General features: G+C 39.1%; 1 pseudogene across 1 annotated transcript in view; it reads right to left on the reverse strand.

Moving 5' to 3' along the window:
* Positions 1–23,318, reverse strand: part of LOC149158004 (uncharacterized) — a 33,821-nt pseudogene extending 10,503 nt beyond the window's left edge. Inside the window, exon 1 of the transcript XR_016261226.1 lies at positions 23,234–23,318. The product of XR_016261226.1 is annotated as an uncharacterized LOC149158004 (transcript). The remainder of the gene's footprint in view (positions 1–23,233) is intronic.
* Positions 23,319–23,590: the final 272 nt, after the last annotated feature.

Genomic DNA, 23,590 nt, shown 5'->3' on the forward strand with positions numbered 1-23,590 from the left:
GGCCCAAAGTGCCTCCACTGCACCTTGATTTGTTCTATTACTCTATTCTGGAGAGTGAGTTGCCTCTGGTCTAAGATGCGTAGAGGTTCTAGCTGGAATTATTCCTTTGGTTCTACCTATAGCACATACCAATCAATCACATGATTAGCATCATGTACGTATATTTTAAGCAAGGACACATGGAAAACATCATGAACTTTTACTCAGGTGGAGGAAAGGCCAGTCTATAGGCTATTGGCCCTATTATTTCAAGCACTTTAAATGGCCCACAAAATTGTGGTGACACCTTTGCACATGACTCAATTTTCAAGGAGCTTTTCTTGGGCCTAACTTGCAAGTATACATGCTCCCAACTTCAACCACTTTATGTGTTCTATGTTGATATGAATATCTCTTCTGTCTATCTTGTTCGACCTTTAAATTCCTTCTAATAGTTTATGTTTCCTTCTCCATTTCTTTTAACATATCAGGCACAATGAGGATCCTATTCACTGGATCATTCTAGTTGATAAGAGTATTGCAGTTCCTCCCATAGGGAGCTCTGAATGGGTTCATTTTCAATGATTCTCGGTTACCATTATTATAAGAAAACTCCACAAGTGGAAGGTATTCTTCCCACTTCCTTGGTTGGTGCATTTTATACCTCCTAAGCATATCTTCTACTATTCTATTTGTCCTCTTTTTCTACCCATCCATTTGTGGATGGTATGTTGTGCTAAATGTCAACTTTGTCCCTAGGTCGAGAATTAGCTCTTTCCAAAATTTTAAAGTAAATTTGGCTTCTCTATCTGAGACAATTCTCTTGGGTACTCCATACAACCTCACAACTTATTTTATGAAAAATTCTTCCACCTCCCTTGTTGTGTAAGTGGACTTTATGGCCACAAAGTCAGCCACCTTACTCAATTTGTCAATCACCCCCATGATTGCACTCTTTTGCTTGGAAGTCCTTGGAAAACCCGTTATAAAGTCCATGGAAATTACCTCCCACTTCCATTCTAGAATGGGAATAGGCTATAGTAATCGAGTTGGGTGCTTGCACTTGGCCTTCACTTGCTGGAATTCTATGCATTTAGAAATAAAATCGGCCACTTCTTTCTTTAGATCAGGCTAGTAATAAAACTTTTTGATGGTTGCTAGTGTCTTTTGATAGCCTAGGTGGCTAGAATATGGATTTGCATGGAATTATTCTGATAAGAGATTCTTCATATTTCTCTCGTTGGGCACATAGATTCTATTTTTAAATCTTACTAGTCCATCTTTACAGAGTGTGCAATCGTTGTCTTGCACCCCTCCATATTCTTGTTGCAATTTTTCCTTCAATTGTTGATATTTTTTGTCTTATTGTCTATCCGCTTCAATCCTTTCCTTGAGATTAGACCCATATAAATTACGGTTGATATATGGCACATATGCACCTTTCTATTGAGTGCATCAGCCACTCGGTTCTCTTTACACTTAATGTACTTAATCTTTAAATTGAAATCATTGATTATGGTCATACATATAGCTTTCCTAGCATTTAGTTTAGGCTAGTCAAACAAATACTTAAGCCCTCCATGATCAATCATTAAAATGAATATCTTGTCAAGGAGGTAATGCCTCCACATATGTAATGCATGAATGATGGCAACCAACTCTAGGTCAAGAGTTACATAGTTTTTCTCATGCTCATTTAGCTTTCTCAATTCATAGCACACCGCTTGAACTTCTTGAATCAAGACTCCACTAAGTGCTTCTTTACAAGAATCTATACAAACCATAAAAGCTTTTTTTGGGCCCGTTATTGTTAGTATTGGTGTATTAGTGAGCAATTACTCCAGATGATCAAATCTTGCAACGCGTTTAGTTATCCATTCAAACTTCTTCCCCTTCTTTTGTAATGTAGTGGTTAGATAACCAATATTGGAGAATTTCTTAACGAACCTTCTGTAATAGCCTGTCAGCACCATAAAATATCTAATTTCAAACACATTCTTTGGTGTTGGCCACTCCATGATGGCCTTAACCTTCTCTAGGTCAATGACTACCCCCTCCTTTGAGACAATGTGTTCCAAATAATGGACTTGTGACTAGAAGAAGTCACATTTACTAAGATTTTCATATAGATTAAGCTCTCTTAGAAACTATAACACTACTGATAATTGCTCCCCATGATCTTCCTTGGTCTTTGAATGGACCAATATATCGTCAACAAAGACCACTACAAACTTATCCAAATAAGTACGTAGCACGTTATTCTTCAAGCACATAAAAGTTGCAGGGGCATTAGTAAGCCCAAAGGGCACTACCACAAACTCATAATGTCCACACCTCGTCCTAAAAAGTGTTTTATGGATGCCTTCATCATTAGTGTGCACTTAATGATATCCTGATCTCAAATAAATCTTGGATAAGATTGTTTCTCCTCGCAACTGATTAAATAGATCATCAATTATTGGCAAGGGATACATGTTCTTAATGGTTACCTTATTCAGTTGTATATAATGAATGCACAACTTGAGTGTTCCATCCTTCTTCTTCATGAATAAGACTCATGCACCCCATGGTGACACACTTGGCCTTATGTAACATTTTTCCAACATCTCCTTGAGTTGTAGCTTCAACTAAATTAATTCAGGTGTACTCATTCTATATGGAGCATTGGATGTTGGAGCTAGCCCTAAGAGTAGTTCAATAAAAATATCCATTTCTCTATGGGGAGGCAAACTGAGAATTTTTTTTCTGGAAATACATCTTGAAATTGTTTCAAGATTGGGTGCTCTAACAAACTATTATTGTTGCAATTTCTCATACTACTATTGATTTGAAACATGAATAGTATGCATCCCTTTCGGAAACTCCTCTTGGCATGCACAACAATGATTAGCCTTACTAATATGGGCTTTAATTTTCCCTTCAATAGTCTTCGTTCCTCGATCTCATCAAGGAATTATATCCCTTTTTCATAATAGACCACTTAGGTGCGATGTAGGAACAACCAATCCATTCCCAACAACGCATCATATTCCCCTAGAGGCATTACATTAAGATAGGCAGTCATTGGTATGCCACTCGTCTCTAATGGGCACGCTCTTACACAATGCTCCATTTTGCTTTTCATTCTTGTGACCAATTGGACCAACCACAATTCGTCATGCGCTTCTTTGGCCTATCGACATTGTTCAACAACTGTTGGGCTAATATAACTATAATTTGATCTCGGGTCAATTAAGATAGATACAATTTGATCGTAAACCATGCCTTCTATCTTGATTATGGATGCCTGGTGGTCAAATTGTCTATTATCAAACATTGTGTAGATTCTGAGCACACTTTGGGCCACCTCCTGAACTGTCTTGTCCTCCCGTACATTATACAGTTTCAATCCATCACTTTTATGCTATGGGAAATACCTTCTCATGTGATTCTCCCTACAAGTCCAACATTTATATGGTCCTCCAGCATAGCTTTTGGCCTCTTGGTCAGTTCAGCCTTTATTAAAAGAGTTATGTTTTTGTTGGGGTTGGCCTTGGTTAGTTGGAGTTGCACTTTCCCTTTTATTTGTATCTTGGAGCCTCCACTCCTTATTATGCCCATTTTATATGTTTTTAAGACCATCTCTCACCTTCCAATCACTCTTGAACTTTGTCCTAAACCTATATTGCTCGTAATAGTCTTTAACTTTTTGACAGTGTCCTTTAGGGTTTGTGGCTCATCAAATTTGATTATGTCTTTAAATGACTATGGTAGCCCAGTAATAAACCTTTGAATTTTTTCCTTCTCCTCCTTGAGGAAAGGCACATACCATAGCATCTCCAGGAATTGAGTGATATAATCTTCAACAGTCATCTACCCCATTTTGAGTTCATAGAACTCCTTGGCTTTGTTGTGAAAATACCTTTCGAATAGGTATTTGTCTCTAAAGTATTCCTTGAATTATTTCCATGACAACTCCTCTTCCTTTATGCCTTTCACATTCTGTAAATCTTCCCACCATATGTCAGCCTTTCCTTTCAGGCTAAAGGTAGCCACCTTTGCTTTCATATTCCTAGAGTAGTCATGAACTCTAAAGAACTTTTTCATCCCAAGCAGGCATGATTTAACATTTTCTCCTTTCTTCACCTCACCATCAAATTTAGGGGGTTTGGCCTTCTTGAATTATTTTGGTACATACTCCTTCCTTTTGTCTTGTGATGATGATGATGGTGTCTATGACCATTACTAGATCGTTGTTGTAACACCCTCCTCCCACATTTACCCAAGTTAACCGGTCCGTTGGGGTAAACATGCGACGAGAGGCTAATATGATATAATTCAACCCCCCATGTACAGTTAAGGAAGTGGAACTGACACAACATAACCAATCTGACCTTTTCCACATGTCACAGAACCTACAGAAGCCAACCAACCCTTCCAGGTGATCAACCCCTGAGACAACTTGACATGTCACTACCCTAGAGCCTTAGTCACTCCCATGACATGGGCATGCATGCGAATGGGGCCCTCTGGTCGCTCTCACAGCAAGGGCATGCATGCAAATGGGGCCCTCTGGTCGCTCTCATAGCAAGGGCATGTGAGCAACTGGGGTCTTTTTCAGCTAGTTTCGAGCCAACGACCCCGAATTTTGTGCCACTTTTTCAGGGCTAGGTCTCAGGCCACTGCCCAGAAATTCATGGAACTTCCTGAAATGAAAAGTAACATCAAAACAATGATACAAATGCAAATACTTGAAGAATGACTTGACTGGACCCCTACTAGCCATGACAAGAATTTCATCAAACATGTCACAAATATGCATTCTACAAGTCATAATAACATATCTGAGCATATGGGTCTCATACTTATCTGAGAATCGCTAAGAAACATTGATTCCTTATCACATTAGTTTCATTATCATCTATTAGGTCATATATTCATTGTCCATTCATTTACAAATCAAAACATGATGAGATCCATACATCATCATTATCATAAAACATGCTCATAACCAACATATAACCAACAGAAATAGCAAGGATATAACAGCCATAAAAACCACATATAAACAAGTATATTTACCCATCAAATACAAGAGGAAAGAATCTTTTATTAACATATGCAAAATGCAACCAAGTTTGGGACTTCCATGAACCACCCGACCATAGACTAGGTTGAACCAAATCTCTCTTCCATCCAGTAACCCTCGTGCCATATTCCAAGCATGAATGTGGGATCTCATGGAACACATATAATAAAACCAAACCAAAGCTTCAAGAGGCCAAACCACCTTAACCCTCAACCAGTGATTCCACCTCACAGTTGGACATCACTAACCATCACCAGATTGGTCTCTATCCAAGATTTTCAGGGCTCCAGAGCGTTTGTTCCAACCAGGGTTCCAGGACTAGTAACTCAACCCATAGTTGTCATCGGGCTTCCAGAGTGTTTGTCCAACTAGGGCTTCTAGGACTAGTAACTCAACCCAACAAGGGCTTCTAGAGAATTTTTCCAACCAAGGCTTCCAATACTAGTAACTCAACCCACGTTGTTATAGGGCTTCCAGAGCGTTTGTCCAACCAAGGCTTCCAGGAACTAGTAAATCAACCCACAACCAAAGGAACATAAGAACCAACTAGAAAATAAAAGGAAAGCAACCCACAACACCATGGCTATCTAGGAAATGGAAAGGAGAAGCAATCCACCGTCAATCCAGGCATTCCTCCATGCCAATGACAGATCATAACCAAGAAACCACATGTATATGTCATGCATGCCAAAACTAGCAAGGAAACCATACATGCAACTCAGTACCTACAAAAAAAACCCATTGTATTTTTTGATCCCGATGTCCTCTTGTGCTTCCCTACTCTTCCATTGCCTTCTTGCTCCAAAACTCCAAGTATTCCACACTCCTCCAAGAGTGCTCCAAGAAAACTCTTTGTTCAAGAGTATGAGAGAGAGAGAATAGAGAGAGAGCTCCAAAACTGAACTAAAAAAAGTCTGCAAACTGATCCTCAGAAGCCTTTTTATTAATGAGGCCTCTATTTTCTTCAATTTTCCATTATTTTCCTTCATTTCCTCCTCACATGAAACCCGTGACCTTTCACCTTCCTTCTCTCCTAATTTCCATTATTTTCATAAATAAAATGCCAATTAATGCCTCATGACTCTCCAAAACCTTTGTCAATGCCTTTGCCAATTTCCACAATCGTTAATTAATCATAAGTGATCCCCATAACTATGTTTTTTCCTAACATTCAACTTGGAATACGTGTCCCATCACCATGGTATTATTTTTCCTTTATTAACTTTGTTACATGGAATTTTCACCAGGGTTGTTACAGTTGCCTATGGTGGTTTGTCCTCTTTTCTTGGGTATCCAATTGAGTAAACCCTCTTATGGTGTCCTCACTTGATAACCTATTCATTTTCTTATATTTGCTCTCATCTACTCCGTTACTCTTTTCTTCTTGTTTTATGGAACTATGCCTGCCTCTATGGCTAGCTCCTAACTCATACTGCTTTTGCCTCTATAAGCCTGAGAGGCTTTGCAATATGGTTGCATTCACTTTTTCTTGCCTCTCATGTGCTCTGAAAATATTTTCATTGTCAACCTTGCAGCTCCTTATTTCATCCCTTAAGCTTCTGGGTGTATCCATCCAGTCAAGAGATCCTACCTCTCTTCTCTGATCAATTCTCCTTTCCTCTTCATGAGCATGTTGTGACAAGTTAGAACTATACTGCACCATTTTGGTCCTCATTTATCTTGGATCTTTTTATCTTGTTATGTGTTGTCATACACACATGTAATTGTTAGATTAAACAAAATTCAGATATATAACCAAATCATCACCTTGGCTTGTTATTAAGAGTTTGTTGGTGTAAGGCTAGGTGAAACAATACACTTCAAGTTAGTACATCAATATTAATAGAAGCATATCAAATCATTAGTACTATGCTATGTGCATATATCATAATGAAAATGCATCAATAAAATCAATCATCACCACAATCAATTTCTAACATTTATCACACTACTCAAAGGCCTCATTTGATCTCCAAAGGTCCATTGTTGAACCTTTTCTCTTATACCACTCTGTAACACACCCGCTTTCCACCCTAACCCAAGGAAGTGATTACTGTGTTGACCCAACTCCCAATTATTTGTTGTGGAAATGGGGTCTAAGATTTTGACATTTTTTGAACTCTTCAAAACTCAAAACAAACAACACCATCCTGTTTGCCTCATTGAGATGATTTTGGTGGTATAAAATTTTACCTCAATTGGGTTCCAGAATCAAAAGTTATGGCTTCTCAAAGATTTATTTAGCAAACTCTGCCACCTCACCTTACCTTGCCACATGGACCCCACGTGGCATACTTCCCCATTTCCATATTATTGTAGTGGCCCTAAATTACAACCTTGTGGTATGTCGTTATTGCATGCCACATCACCCTTTACCCATGTGGCTTGTGCCACAACTCGATGTTATCCAAACAATCCCTTCTACGGATAGAAGCGATCCCTCTAGCCCAATGTGTGGGTCTAGTAACAACCGTGACAAAACAAGCAAACTTCCCTAACCTAAATCAGAATGACAAATGAGAAAGGGAGATGGCCTACCTCTCTCTTATGCGCTTGACCTTTGATGATGATCCCGATCCCTTAGCTCCCAGGCTCGCTCCTCGCTATTCCTTGCGTCCAAATACCTGCAAGAGAGATCAAAAGACAACAACAAGAGAGATCATAGCATATGCATTCCAATATAAGTTATACAACAAATCAAGGAGTATTGTACTAAGAAAACCATCATAGACAAGCTTATGGGAAGTAAAACATGCTTTGTATTAATGATTAAATCAAAGATACAAAGCATGGTTCCAAGTCCAAGCCAAACTTAACAAGCATGTTTTACTTCCCAAAGGACTTGGAACCAGTTTTTATGGGAAGTAAAACATGCTTTGTATTAATGATTAAATCAAAGAGGACTTGGAACCAGTGCCTTGATGTTGAAGGCCTCCTTTAGGATGGTTCCAAGTCCAAGCCAAACTTAACAAGATCTCCTTTCCTCTCTCACCAAAATGACAACATCCAAGCACAATTGAGCAGAAGAATGGCAACCAACAATGACCAACCCATTGAGGAAAGTGAAGAACAGATTTATAGTGAGGGAGAGGGAGTGAGAGATCCACCAAAGGGGGAAGAAGGTCCTTATCCCAAAGGTGAGATCCCTAAAGGTAGGATCAAGGGCTCTAAATGGGAGTAGTCGACCATATCTTCATCTAACAACTAGCATATCATCGTTCTTGAGGCTTCTAGTAAGAGAAGCTTTTGCTCCATTTTTGTAGAAACTACCTGAAGAGGACTAGCGCAGATTTTCCTATCAAAAGTCACGCTGCTAGTGCTAGTCACTACTTAGACAAAAGGTTACCAGCATAGATTTACCTACTAAAAGTAGTATTGGTCTTGTAAATTAGGGCTCTTCACAAGTTTTTCCAGAATTTCTTCAAGACATTAGTTCTCCATCTCTTCAGGGATGTATTGAGCATATAATTCATGGTGAATGAGTTTACACGGATTTTGACTGTTTACGACATTTGTGACGGAAGTGGTACAAAGGACAACACTTCGGATACAGAGTTGGGAATGTGATAAAATATTGTGTAACAGATGCCCCCTAAAGCATGGAAGCAGAACAAGAAGTGATGGTTGAAGTTATTTATCAGTTAAGGCAAGGAACTTGGAAGACCACTATCAGGAGACCTGCAATCAAACATGATACAATATATGATATCTTTGATATATACATATGCCTGATAATACATTTGAATAGGCATCAAAATATAATACATGAAACCACGATATGGATGCAGCCATCTGTCTGAAAAGGATCATGTCTATGGATCCACAGCATGGACGCAACCATCTGTATGAAAAGGATCATGTCTAAGGATCCACGGCATGGATGTTGCCATCCATATGAAAAGGATCATGTATACAATCATGAATACTTAATAACTCCTTGCAAACTGGATTTTAACAGATGAGATCCAAGATCTTCATCTATATCTCGATCGAAGTACGAATCTAACCATGTGAATAGATGTGCTGACGTCGAACATGGTAGAAACCACCTGATTACCGGTCAATAATGTAAACCCTTAACAGACGTGATAGAAACCACCACTAATGACGATGGCCCTCAACGTAAACTAGTACAATCTACAAGTATGAATATGTGAGCTGAATTCGAACACTTACCGGATCATTCGATCGAAGGCCAATGATGTAAGCCTGTCATCAAACATGAATAATTTTCCATTGAGGCATGAAAAATCCAAGGTACTTAAAGGGTGTTTCTAAATCAACTTCCTGGATAATGAGCTGAAGTCAATAGGAAGTGATTCGTTGAAGGAGGGCCATAATGTTTCCCACATCATCGACACGAAACATAGGATATCTCAAAATGATAACAATGATTCAGGATTTTTGCTGAGAGGGTCACATAGGTATAAGAGGTTTGACTTTTGCAGATAAGACTTCTCTTGAACATATCGGCGACATGACTCCGGAGTTCGGCAGCACTTGACTCAAAATGGAATCAGAGGTCATGATGACAACAGGGGTGATCGAATCAGAGGCAAATGGATTTCCCAAACCTAGGAAGGAAAGTGGTGAAGAGAGGATATCCCAAACCCGACACAAGATGCAGATGAGTGTCATGTTCAAGAGCGACATGTTGCCTTTACACAAAATACAGGACATGTTTACTTCCATTTTCCCCCACTATCGCTAACGAGTACCTCTTTATTTTTAATCACAATCTTGAAGAGGATACCATATGCTTGTCGTATAAGTTCATCCTTTGGATGAATCCATCCTAGTAAGTTTAATGAGTCTAAGGAAGGAGAAACCCGGTCTCTCCATGGTGACAAGTCCTGCGTCATTTAAGTTTTACGAGTCCGACGAAAGGGTAACTCAACATCTTTTTCATGTTTAGACAGTTTGAAAAAGAGGCAAAAAGTAAACTCCAAAGGTCCCTTTTTGTAAATAGTATCTTGAATCTGAAATAGGTAGAAAATGATAACCAAGAGAACCTCTTAGCCACGTATGACCAAGGATTCATTTTTCGTACATAAGTCTATCTCAGTCCAGAAAAGGGTTAAACTTATACTGATTAGACGTATTTTCATTTACTTTTACGAGTTCGAAAAGACAAGTGCTCAACAATCTTTTCATATTTTTGGAGTCTGAAAAGCATTGAAAGAGGACTCCACTTAGAGGAACGAGTGGTATAAAATGATAACAACTGGTTTCGGTCACGATGGAACTGCTCAAAATATGTAAAGTTCAAAAGGCTGGTTAATATGACCACTCATCGCATATGTTCCTCATGCAAGGGTAAAACAACCAAGTGAAAGTGTATGATCGGCCAAAGACATGGTGATGATGGAATGAAAAACCAAGGCTCATCTGGAAAAAATAGGTTGATAAAAATGGCAATCACAAGAGGTAAGTGAGAATGGTTTTACTTTTACACAAGCTTGAAACATGGGAAACAATGCTTGAGTATACTTGAATATGGTTTCATTTTTTCACAAGCTTGAAACATGAGAAAAAATTATGCTTGGATTTGGTTTCATTTTTACACAAGCTTGAAACAAAGATAAACTATGCATGGGATTGGTTTCATTTTTACACAAGCTTGAAACGGAGACAAAACTATGCTTGAGATAAGTTTGCATGCCCTCAGCATAATGACTCAATTCAAGGTACATGCCCCCAAATCTTCATTTCATTCACCTAAGTAGACTATTGGTTACTGATATGTGGATGGAATGAAGGTTCACTTATGAGATCAAGTGAAAGACTCAACTGGGATATTACGAGATCTAATCAAAGACTCAAATTGGAAGGGGATTTGTTTCATTTTCTAAATGAGCTTGACACAAGAAAAGAACCATGCTCATGACACCTTGTTTCATTTTTTAAGGAGCTTGACACAAGAAAAGGAATTGTGCTTTGACAACTTGTTTCATTTTTTAACGAGCTTGACACAAGAAAAGAACCATGCTCATATGGAACTATTTCCTTTTTTAACGAGGTTGACATAGTAAAAGAACTATCCTCATGGGGACCTATTTCATTTTTTAATGAGGTTGACATAGTAAAATAAATATCCTCATATGGACCCATTTCAATTTTAACGAGGTTGACATAGTAAAATAACTATCCTCATGGGGACCTATTTCATTTTTTAACAAGGTTGACACAGCAAAAGAACTATCCTCATAGGGACCTATTTCATTTTTTAACGAGGTTGACATAGTAAAAGAACTATACTCATGGGCTTGATCATGAACTATAAGAGACCATGGCTTCCAAGAGGTTCCCATCAGATGGGAGAACAACACTCTGTAAGGGATAAATGTTAAGGGATTTAATGGAAATATCATGTTCCAATGTCCCTAGTACATGATGCACTATATCACTGACTAGATCATCAGTTGACGCGGGCATGGAATAGGTGGCCACATAATTAACCTATGGCGGGGAAGATACCACTTGCGTGTAAGGACCATTTAGGGAAGATGGTTGATTGGGAGTTGAATTAGGACCAACGAATGACAACTGATCAATGGTCACAATTCTTCCTTCATGCGGGAAACACAACACATGAAAGAGAGAAGAGACAAGAGATCCCATGACATAAACATAGTCACGGCCAAGGAGTAGATTAAAATCTAAAGGGCCTTGGAAAACCATCACATCGAGATAGATGGTTTTTCCTCCCAAAGTAATGGGCAACTTAGGAAGGATCCCTAACGGTTGATTGGTTCCTCTGTTAAAAGCTAACAAATTCTGGGTAACGAGCACAAGCTACGGAGAACCTAAAGCTTGCCTAGAAGTGGAGGACATAATACTAACATACACACCTTCATCTATAACTATGCTAGGTACAACCATATTATAAGCCTGCATCGTGATCTAGAAGGGCACATAAGAAGGAAGACGATATCTTTCTAGTTGAATCCAACCAAAGGAAATGACCATACTACTTGGAGGGGGTGCCATGGGAATGGGAGAACTACCCTCTTGTGTTACAGGAACATGAGGATTGCCTCCCTGTATAGTGGGAATAGGAGGATCGCCCCCTTGTACCATGGGAACAAGAGGATTTCCCCCTAATTCTTTGGAATCTGAAGAAACCAGAAGAACTTGAGTGGTATGAACTTCACTCTCTACATGATAAACACAATCAACTAAAGGTGGAATCAAGTCAACCATTTTCTCAACCAATGTTTGGTCGGGAACAGACTCATGGGATTCACTTTTAGAGAGAGTGGGATTGACTAGGGATGAACTCTGATTAATCACTTGATCAACTAGTGGAGGATCAGGGGAAAGCTTCTGATAACCAGTCGGAAGATGAGGTTGAGAAGCGGTAAGGTTATCCAACACTTTAGAGGATTTATCCATAAAAGGACTAAGGTGAATAGGATGATTCCCTTCACATAACCTACAGGGAAATTTGACTTTTCCCTTTTTCGCATGGGTTTTATTGTCAGTAGTTGAAGGTTTATCACCAACATGATTAGAGGTTGATGACAAAGGTCAATGTGAACCTGTGGACCACACTTATAATATCTTGGGAATACCAAGACATTCTCGAAGAAGGTGGTCACCCTTACAAATCTTGCAAGGGAATTTCACTTTATGAGGTTGATTGGAAGGTTTCTCAACATCAATTGCATCAGTAGCATTGATTGCTTGGTTGCCCCCTTGCTTATTTTTCTTCTTCTTAATCTTCCTTTTCTTCTTCTTCTTATCCACCTGGTTACTAACTTTCATGTTTTCACCAGATGAAGAAGAAGAAGAGGAAGAAGACCGAATAGGCGAAGAAGGAAAAGGGTCAACTTTAAGATTAACCAGAGGTGTGTATGGTTCAGGTGGAAGAGAGCCAGAATGAGGAGCAGTTTGAACATTCAGAACTATAGGGGTCGAAAATAACCAAACTGGCAAACCAATGGTAAATCTAGGAAGGGACAACGTTGCCATATAAGGAGCACCAATATTTCCAAAAGAAGGAAAAGGACTAGGATTCCCGTCAGGGGGGTTTCCTTGATTGGTAGACTCAAGAACTTTTTCCATTAGTATCAACCTAATATTTACTAAGGATTATTTCCACAGGAAGGATGTTTTTCCGCGGTCAATTAATTGATTTTAGAAATTAACAAAACAAAATTAAAAAAGGGGTAAAACTAGGCAAAAGGTTTCACCAAGTATCCGTGAACTGCAGAATACCTCACAACGAACCAAGAAGTACAGCAGGCAATCTCCCTGAATGTTGTGTTCAGTGTATCACGTTTACAAGGCAGCTGACATGGTTTCCTATGGATGGATAACAACGTATAGGGGGCTCCCAATATATACACAACGGTACATTGGAGTGATCCAAAACGGAGTTTTGATAGACTCCTAAGTCTAAGTGTTCCTCATGAGGAAAATGAGAGTCCAAGGAAGTTCCTGGAACTAGCCCCATTGCACAGATCGTCTCATTATGAATCTACTGCAATTTGAATGGGCCAAAAATGACTTAGGACGCAGAAGTTACCATAAAATGAAGCTGCCTATATCCCTTGGAAAAAGGAGCAAAATCCCTTAAAAAGGGATCCTAAAAACCCTCTAAGTCTTCAAAATCCTCATAAATATTCATAACTAGCGCAAAAGGAGAAGTTTTATACTTGAAGGATAACACTATCGAAACCCAAAAACATGAAGAAAACCATGAAATCGAGCTTATTGGAGGCTTGAATAGTGTTTGCACAGGAGCAGTCGGATCTGGCCGATCAATAGTCCAGATCTGATCGGCATATCGCATCGGTGGTGATAGGCGGAGGCAATCGGAGGCATAACGTGCAATGGGACTGGGCCAATGCGATACCGCGATCGCTGATATCGGCAGATCGCAATCGGCGTTGGCATAAACCATACTGTATGGGAAGGCCTCGGGCTTGTGTGATCTGCGATTGCGACTTGTCACATCGCAATATCACATCGACGCATTACAGAGGGGCGGTTATATGTTATATGTTATATATGCGATAGCGATGGCCGGACCTGACGGCAATATGAACTGGATTTAATACATTTTGAAATCCGTCAAACGACGATTTTCTTTGTATTTTCGTTTTTCATTGGATAAACGAAATACGAAGGAAAAGTGCTCAACCTGATGAAATTGGACCCGAAAGGGTTCTGAAATGAAAACACATAATATTTGAAATCTGTCATAAACCATTTTTTTTGCGATATTTGCACAGTTTAACGTATTTTTAAAATACAAAGGAACAAGGCCGAAGCGACTTGCGATAGCGATTGAGGACAGACCCGATAGGGAAATAGACTAGATTTAAGGACATTTGAAGTCCGGATGAACAGTGTTTTTCTGCAGATTTTCCCATGTTTTACAACGTTCTCTGTGTAAACAGGAAACGACTGTTTCTGAAGGATTTAAAGTGCCGGTGGCTCCTTCCGTTGTGGAATAGGTGGCATCCATCCCTGAGGGCGTTTAGCAATGATTGCTAATGCTCAAAGAAGGGATTTGAGCGAACTATGGCAGGAAGGCAAAGAGCCTGAAAGGGAAAACAAACAGACAGTGTCGATTTGGCTTAAAAGCCACAAAACGACAGAGACTGGGTTGTTGATGGCTGTTGTGTTGTTGTTGGTTGCTGTTGTTGATTATTGGGGGTTTTGTTGCTGAAAGTGAAGCCAAAGTAGGAAGCTGAGGCAAAAGAGGCAGTGTAGAAGCAAAAGAGCAGCCAAGGGAGTCACTTGGAAGCCAAGTGAAAAGCCAAGAAGGCTGTGAACTGATAGAGGGCAGAAAGAAGCCAGAGACAAAGAGCCAGAGACAAAGAGCCAGAGCCAGAGCCAGAGCCGAAGAGCCAGAGTCAGAGCCAAAGAGCCAGAACCAAGAGCCAGGGGATAACATGGTGTCTGAACCCACTATTTTGGTGTAAAAAAACAGGAGTTGAGCCAAGAGCTTGTAAAAAGGACTTATCCCATAATCCCAGAGAGCCTAGTTGAATTAACTAGAGCTCACGAAGACGTAGCCCAAGAGTTGTGGGTGAACTCCTAATTAAATTGTTGTTCTGTGTGTTTTTTTTTATTGTTGCATTAGTATTTATTGTATGTATTTACATAACAGCATACGCAGCAGATTTTAAAGCACATAAACAACCAACAATAAATATAAGCATACACCTATAATTTCAAGCATTTCTTAATTCCGCATTGGTTAATCAATAAGACTTGGGAAAATTTAAAGCTTTGGAAGTGGGAGAGGTTCTTGTAAGTTAGACAAGAATCCTAAGTGCCCCATTTTCAGATCAGGTGGTATCAGAGCTCAAGTTTGATTAACCACACCTTTAAGAAGGTTATATCAGAATGCTTGATTGATAGAGCAGAGATTGCTTCTCTTAAAGGTGTTTGGACAGTCAAGGATTGATGGTCTGATTGATTGTATGCTTGTTTGTAGACTGACTATTTTCTAAGTTTGCAGAGGTGAAGGGAAAGCTATTGATAGCTCAGTCGAGGAAGGACAAGAAGGAGAAGGGCTGAAGGCATTCTTCTATCCCAGGGGACCTCAAAGCAGTCCTTGAAGCACTAGAGGTTTGTTGCAAAAGGTTGCTTGAATAAAGCTCTTTTCTATTCTTGTTTGAAGTTTTTTGCTCATTGGCATAATGACAACTTCTTCAAGTGAGTCCTCAAATTCTCCTTTCTTCACAAAAGTCTTTGATGAAGACATGAAGAAAGACTTGTTCATCATGATGGATATGGTGAGAGAAATGTATGAGGATGGAAGGAAGAGCAGCATACTTAGAGAGCAGTTGAATTCCGTGGAGGAAGAGAAGCAGATGCTTTCTGACAAATTGCAGAAAATGGAGAGGCAACTTCATATTGCAAATATGAACCTGAAGAGGATGCATGAGTTGGAGTCACAGCTCTTTGTTTCCCAAGAAGCCTTAGTCAAGTATCAGCTTGAAGAAGAGGTAAGCCATTCCAGTTTGTCTTCAAATTCTTCTGAGAATGCTTGTATTGGTTATTTTGAAAAACATACTAAAGGCATAGGTTCCAAGCTAATGTCCAAGATGGGCTATGGAGGAAAGGGCTTGGGAAAGCTTGCACAAGGTATTTTTGAACCAATAATGGTTGAGGAAAGGCCTAAATATTTGGGTCTTGGCTATGGACAACCTTATGGACAGAGTTCGAAAGCTGCCATGAAGGCCATTGAAACAGTCCCAAGAAGGAGTTTCGTTTCATGTCCTCTACCTCAGAAGTGTGAAGGTTGTATCCAAGAGGAATGCAGTGGCTTGAAACATCATTTGCGGGATGCAGGTGTTCAGAAGCACACACTTGAACCAGAGAGTTGTGGAAACTCTGATGACCTTGAAGAGATTGATAGTGTTCCAAAGGGAGCTACTTCTTCACTCAATTCACCTCCTCATGAAGGCAATAAAGGTGAAAGAGGCAAGTATAAATCTAGTTTTAAACACATTCTTTTTTATTTTGCAAAGCATGGTAAATTTCCACATAAGCATGGGGAAAGAGTTGCATGTTCCTTTTGTGGTTTGGATAACCATGATGTTTCTAGATGTTGGAAGAGAATGGCCACATACAGGAAACTTTTGAAGGAAAAGAAGCAAGAAGCCAAAGGTCCATTGGACAAGGAAAATCATGCTATCAAGAGGATGCACATGCAGTGCACTTACTGCCATAAGCAAGGACATCTTGCTACAAAATGTTGGACACTGAATCTAGCAATGCTTCCACCAAAGCTGAAGAAAGTGGAAAGAGAAGATGGCAGAAATGGAAAGGAAGATTCCATGAGTGATATGTCTCAAAATGATTCACATGTTGATGCTGATGTGCAGACAAAGGTAGTACCTTTGAAAGGGATTGGTAAGAAACAGTTAGATTTCTTATCCGATTAAGATTGCATGTCTATTAATGCATCTATTTGCATTTCTTTGCTAATGGAATGCAAGTTGCAGGTCTACCAAGATGGTGAATGGAAAAAGGTTGAGTAGGAGGCTCACTTTGTTGCTGCAACATTATATTTCATTTCAGCTTCAAAAGTACAGTGTGCTTAAGTGAAATTTGAAGGATGAAATGCATGCATAAGCATGATGTGCATGAACACAGGGATGTTGATGATTTCCTTATATTTAAACATGTATGTGTAATTAAATTACAGGGTTGATTGCTTTGACATGCATGTGATGCAATGTCGACTTGGGAGCAGTTAACTTGGTCTCCTAGATGGAGATAGTGATGAAGTGTTTCATCTTTTGAAAAAGAGTCCAAATGATCTTTTTCTACATGCTTGACTTGAAGGGTCATTTGTTTTAAAAGCATGTTTTGTGGGCTTGTTATCTAGTCCATCATTTGTATGTAGATGTAAGACATGGAGGTGTTCACAAGATGTGAAATCTGTTCCTTTGTTGGAGCAGAAGTTCAGGCCATCCAATTGTTGTTGTCTGTGTTTCTATTTTTGTTAACAATTGTTGTTGACAAATTGACAAACAGGTACAAATGAAAGTTTTGTGGAGCAGATATACTTCACATTTGTTTGAGCCACCTTGGATCAATGATTAAGGCAGAGAAGCTCAAACTACCTTCTATAACCTTTTCAGTAGGAGTTCTACAGAAAGGCAAGGAGGAAGACAGTTTTTCCCAGAAAGACCAGCCCATCCAAGAAGGGAAGTGGTCAGAAACTTTGGATCAGAGGCACTATGAAAAGGCAAGTGTAGGGAGGTGTTGTGCTGTACAACAACCCCCCATTTCTAAAAAATCTTTACATAATTTTTTTAATAAGAAATGGGTCCCTTTTTAAATAAACTTAGTTAGATTTGTGAATTAATGAATAAAAATGGTATTGACCTCATTGCAAGAAAAATCTCTATTAAAATGCCTGAGGTAAATAAATCATTTTATAAAGCCTTTGATAAATGTCCCTTTTAAATATTATAAGAAATTTTACATTGCAATAAAGAGATCGGAGATCACATATCACAACAACAAGGGAACATTCGCAAATAAAAACCTCATCCAATCCTCTGATCCGATAAAGAAATCGCAATCGGAAATCAGAGAAATCAAATGCCAAAGGTACACACACAAAAGGCCTCATCAAATCTTCCGATCCGATATCGCAATCGGCAATCGACGATATCAAATGACAAAGGGATAAAGCGTAAGCCAAACCCCGATTTGCGATCAATCAATTGGGCGCGCATCTCAAAAGGTAAACATACGATAAAATGGTTTGCATGCATAATACTCCGCTCCATTATAATATTACTTTTCGGCAATCAGAGATATTCATTGCAAGTCACTAAGCCTCTCCCTTTGAAACTCCCGATTGCGATTTGCGATTTATCGCCGATCGCCGATCAAGGAAATCCGAAACACGCTTGAAATAATCATTCTGTATATGATTGACGAGATGGGTATTTATGGTATAAATTCACCACGATTGGCGGTTCAAATGACTATTAAATTTCGCAGTTAAGAATAAATCCTTCAAAAATATTTCATTCGTGGTAAATTCTTAACTACATTTGATTTATCGTATGTCAATCACCATAATTTTGTTCATTGTCATATTGGCTTTCAACAGCGAAATCTATGTGTTATGATTTGCAATTGTCTATGTAGAGTCTCTCTGAATCCGTAAATCCAAAGAAAATGGGGAAGAAATCAAAGAAGCCCACAGCAACTCCTGCAGCCAAAGAACTAGGACCGAGCAAGAAAGGACTAATATCAGATACAACATGTCTCGGTCTGGGAAATACTAGCTGGGAAAGCATTTATAATTTGATAGAAGTAGAGGAGCCCAAAGAATTATCAGAGGAAGCCACAGCCAATTCAACCAACAAGTCAGAGGGAACTCTCAAAGAATTGGCTTGTTCTTATCTTCACAGAATAGTAGCGCGGGCCAAAGTTTTTCCATACACTGATGTGGTGAGATGGGTTGTTGAGAAAATCCCAACTGCAGATAGAACATTTTCCACAGCCGATGGAAGGATATTCGGGTCATTCAAGCCTAAAGATCTCAGGAAAATGTACCATCTACTGGAGCCCAAGAAGCGCTACAACAAGGCATTCCTGGAAGCATTTACAAAGGAAAACGACTTGGAATCGGACCCGATCAAGCAATGGAGGCATTTCCTAGAAAAACATAAGCATGATTCATCGGGTAAGTATTATGTCGACTCACTAGCTTCTCCTTATTGCTATGTTGGGGCTATGATGTGTAGACTGTGGGGACAACATGATTCTGCCAAATTTTCTATAGAGATGGTCCCGTTAATGGAAGCAGCAATTAATGGTTATGTTATGGATTGGGCAAATATTTTGTCTGATAGACTAGCCACTGAGATATTAGAATACAAAAGAAAAGCATATACAACTTCCCAGATCATTCCCCCTTTCTACTACAGTGCATATATTATGGACATTATTTGTTTTAATTCTGAATTCCCGATACTCAGATGGAAGTGGACTTCCCAAGATCCCAACCCAATTCATATTTATCACAAGCAGTTGTGGAAGGCACACTATAAAAATCACCTGTACAGAATTTGCAATGGTTTTGTTTCACCTGTATATTATTCTATTTTCAATAAGCCTGCTCCCAGGATATCCCAGGATGCAGCAACTGATCTGACAGTAGTAGGCAGCTGGTTCGGAGAGGAGAAATTTACCTATGTGAGGCTTTTCGGCAGTCTCACTAATCCTCATGTTCTTCCTCTATATGTCCCTGATAAATTGTTAGCCCGAGAATTGGCATATCAGATAACAGTTTCAGGAACATCAAGAACCCTTAAGGATTCCAAGAAACAAATGTGGCCTATATTCCCCCTACGATGTGGCGTTTTTACCTTGCATGATTACAAGCATGCAGAGAAAGAAGCAGAGAAGATTCAGATGCTGAATCTTGCCACCATTCCGAATAGGCAATATGACCCAAGGAAGGTTGCCTATAACGTCACCTCTCAAGCTAAACTTGCTAAATTCGATCATGAAGCAGATGTTTTTGATGATTTATTTGCTTCAGCCAAAATATTTTTTCAGGTTAAAGGATTGGCTAGGATCAAATATGGAGAAGAAGGGTTAGAAACATTCAATAGGCTCAGAGCCCAGAGGTTGCAAACTCTGCCTTTGGACCTATTGGCTACAGCCCCGACAAATCAGCCACAAAGTCAAAGTGAACAAAAAATTTCCGACAAGATTCCTATAGTGGAGAAGATTCCAGAGAAAGAAAAATTGCCTAAACAGGAGCAGGGAGAAGGAAAAAGTAGTGGACTCATTGACACAAGTCTTTATGTTGATCCTAAACTGATCAAAGAATGGCAGCAATTTGATTCTATTATTAGCAATACTGAGAGCCTTCAAGGATTTAGCACACCTGAGGTGACAATTGGTCAGAAGTCAGTAAGCAATACAATTTTGACTGAAGGAACTAGCGGCCCACCCATAACTCACAAGGATGTAGAAATAATTCCCGAGAATCCAACCAATGAAATTGTTTTACATGTAGAAGAAATACCACCCTTCGATGTCTTCTACAGCGCTAAGCATAGGGCTGTGATCAAAAGACAAAGGAAAAAGAGGAAAATTGATCAATCTCCTCTTTTAACTTCACAAATGGAGATAACAAACATGGTATGGAGAGAAGAAGTTGACCCTTCTGAAGATCTCACTAAACTTTCTCAGTATGCCGGAGTATACACAACAGCTACAATGGACAAAGCATCGGAGGTAAGAAACTTACTTAAAGAAAAGGACCAAGCAATTGTTTTGCTGGAAACACGGGTACAAGAGAAGCAACAGAAGATAGAGCAGTTGGAACAACAGTTAGCAGCCCAGAGACAGTCAAATGATCAATTGAACGAGAAATTGCTCAAAGAAAAACAAAGGATTGATCAACATGCAATTCAGAAGCAACAAGAGCTATCCCAAGCATTGAGCAAGCTGCAATCATTAAATGAACAGTTGAGCAAATCAAAAGAAGAACAGATTGCTCAACTATCACTGCAAATAGAAAGATTCAAAGAATATCCCCAAGTGGGAGAATTCAGATCGGAAGCTCTCCAAATTACCAAAGCATTGTCTAATCAGTTGAGCTTATTATGTCATAATATCTCTCTCGTTCTTCCCCTATGTGAAATTTTGTCATCTATGATTGATAAGTCAGTTGATGCGAGACAGAAATTGGAGGAAGCAGATGAAAGATTAACAGAGTTTCTCTGTTGGTAAAAAACCAAAGAAGGAAAAGCTGCAAATCTACCTCAAATTCTGGAATCGCATAAAGAAATCCTACTCCTTGAATGGCAATCTCAACTAATGGAAGCAGAAAGGGCGACATCATGATGCAGATCCACAACAAGTAATCTGGTTGAATTGATTAATGATACTCTTTATTTATCAAATTTAATTTTAGAGTGTTCTGCAGGGAAACTTCCATCGGTGAAAGCATTAGAACAGACATGGAAACAGGAGCTGGAGCAGAGGGAAAGATTAATTGCAGGCATTCAAACTTTGACATGGGAAACCCTTTGGTTCTTCCTTGTTAAACCACATAGTCAGTGAACAGCGATGAAATGCCTCGCCGATGCAATCGGTTATATGATTCCCAAAATTTCTAATGCCACCTACACAGCTCAGTTACACTCACGAATAAGTCAACCACTAGGACTTCAACCAATGCTTGCCATTTGTCAACTCAAGTCACAAGATAAGCAACCAATACAGTGAATCATTCTGACCGACTACAACCTGCCTATTTCAAGAAAATCTTCACATATTTGTGATTTGGTTATGCTAGCACATAGCATTTTTATTTCATAGTTTGTTAGTTTAAGATAGTATTTATAGACCCTTTCATGTTTTTAGAAAGGGTCCTCAAATTTTTGTATTAAGACTTGGATTGGAAGTTGCACTACTGTACTTCTAATATATTTATAAAATCTGGCCCTGAATTCTGAGTTTTGATGAAGAATACTTTTATGTGATATGCACTATTGCTTCTTGTGAAAGTGTTTCCAAGTTGAAAAGCGGGATCTGAATGCGATTTATATCGGAGGAGACTCAAACACATATGGTACTATTATCTATGTTTTTGTTTCATGCTTTTATGTGAACCAACATTTATTTAATTTTGCTATTATTGATATATGTATATGCTCTTACAACAATTCTTTCACTTATCACTATTGAATGTTTAAGAGTTGTTATTTTTCATATGTATGTGTATCAGTAATATATAAATATTAGTGTGATAACGTTTTAATCATTACTTTGTTCAACTACTTGAACAAAGTAATTATCATATGAATAAATATTTTTGTTTATAAGTAGAGTCATCTATATGCCTACTTGTCAATAAGAATCATCAAAAATTGCACTAAGAGAAAGACTTCCCGGGATAAATTAGTTATTTATATTGTTGCATATTAGAATAAATCATCCATCATTCCCATTAGATATTAGAAAATCGATCACTTATCCATCCCATTTATAAATCATTGGAAACTGGTCCCATTATATCCAGTCAGAGCCACCACACCAAACGGAAAAGGAGTTGCTTTTAAGGTCCGGACCGGGTGGTTTTCCCCGATGTTGATGCAGCGATTTTTGAGGCATCAACATTTTTGGCGCTAGAAGGAGGGCATGAACTGTGAATGGCGAGCAAATCCAAATCTATAATCCATTCTGAGAGTAAATCTCCCTCCACCTCACCTCCGACTTCTCCCTTGCATGCTAAAACTCTAGTGTTCAAGCGAGAAGTTGAGGAAACAACAACCACTGCTCAACCCCAAAACATCTCAGATAAATCAACTCTAGAATCTCCTGAAGTACAGTCTCTAATCCACAAACTTCAAGGATTCTCGATATCACCACAGAAATCTGAGTCATCTCAAGGCAGTGTGACTTCGCAATTCATTCCTTCTCACCCCCTCACCAGACTTCAGAGCAAAAAGCTTGGTATTGAACCTACTGAGTTACCTTTACCTAAAAGGAAAAGAGCAAGGAAGACTACTGAAGGATCTGATAGTGAAACTTTCTCATCATCATCATCCATTTCATCTTCTCCATTGAGAATTCAACCATCCACTCCTCCACTCCAGATTGTCGTTCAACAGGGAATTGCAACTTCAACATTTATTTCCCAGCCATCTCAAACTTCAATATCTGTTTCCCAACCATCTGGAACTTCATCTGCGCTATCATCTATTAGTAGCTCGACAATGGCACAAAACCCATGGAGAAGTCCTGGTGCAGTCGCCATGCCTGCACCTTTAAACACATTGCCAGCTCATCCTAAAAAATGGTTACTAAAATTTAATCCAGATGCAAGCATACAGGAAGACAAACACATAAACAATTTTATGTTTGCAGTCAACTTAAAAGGAGTTACTGAGGAAGATGTGGTTGTTAGACTTTTCCCTTATACCCTACAAGGATCAGCTGGGTCTTGGTACTTTTCCCTACCATCAGGATCCATTACTAGTTGGAATATTTTTCAAGAACAGTTCTTAACTAAATACGGTGATGACAGAT

The sequence above is a fragment of the Pinus tabuliformis genome, chromosome 5_2 (genome assembly GCF_031772625.1).
Source record: "Pinus tabuliformis cultivar Carrire ecotype Pingquan chromosome 5_2, CPIR1, whole genome shotgun sequence".
Taxonomy (NCBI): domain Eukaryota; kingdom Viridiplantae; phylum Streptophyta; class Pinopsida; order Pinales; family Pinaceae; genus Pinus; species Pinus tabuliformis.